The sequence below is a fragment of the Arachis ipaensis genome, chromosome B03 (assembly GCF_000816755.2).
Source record: "Arachis ipaensis cultivar K30076 chromosome B03, Araip1.1, whole genome shotgun sequence".
NCBI lineage: Eukaryota > Viridiplantae > Streptophyta > Magnoliopsida > Fabales > Fabaceae > Arachis > Arachis ipaensis.
The window spans coordinates 22,571,110-22,571,941 of NC_029787.2; positions in this window are offsets into that span (position 1 = coordinate 22,571,110).

Sequence of the window (832 nt, forward strand, 5' to 3'; positions counted from 1 at the left end):
TTAATTTTGTTAATATTATTTTATTATATCTTAATCATTTTTTAACTAACGCCCTTATGTGGTTTCAAAATTCATCATTATTTTATTTTTATTTTTTTCTTATCCTACTTTATTCGATTTTTTTCTTTCTTCTTGTTTTATATTCACATCTTCCATCACCTTTTTACCTTTCATGTATATATATTATTTCTGTCATTTTTAATCACTTTTCATATATTCATTATCATTCTTGTTCATTCATATTTTTCTCAACATTTCAACCGCTACAATCTCATCACTTATTTTTTATCGTAACGTACAAAAGAAGGAAAATAATAATTTTGACTTATTTCCTATTTTAGTTTCTTTCATTCGAGTATGGCACGCAGTCCCCCAGCCCACACAAAATAAAAGCATGGTGGGAGTGACACTATGGATGATATAATTTTCCCCAAAGGAAATTACCAAAAATAAATATAGAATCATACCATTACATGAAAGAAAACAAAAATGATAAGAATAAATAAGCCAATAGTTGAAATCACANTAAGATAAATAGTATTATGATATAATATAAAAGTTTTATATCCAAAAAATCTAGAGTTTAATCTTTGGTGAATCTAAAAAAAAACAAAAAAACATAAGCTAAGGCAAATAAAAAAAGTTATGCCAAAAAATAAGCAAATTTAAAAGAAATTTTTGTTTGAAGAGGAGTATTAGAGATATAATCGTTCATGTTATCTCTTTTTATCAACTTAAATTTTTAGAATGAATAATATCATAACACTTTTGGATATATAAACCATATTGTATTCGAATAAATAATGGCACAATTTATTTTATATTTTTTTAT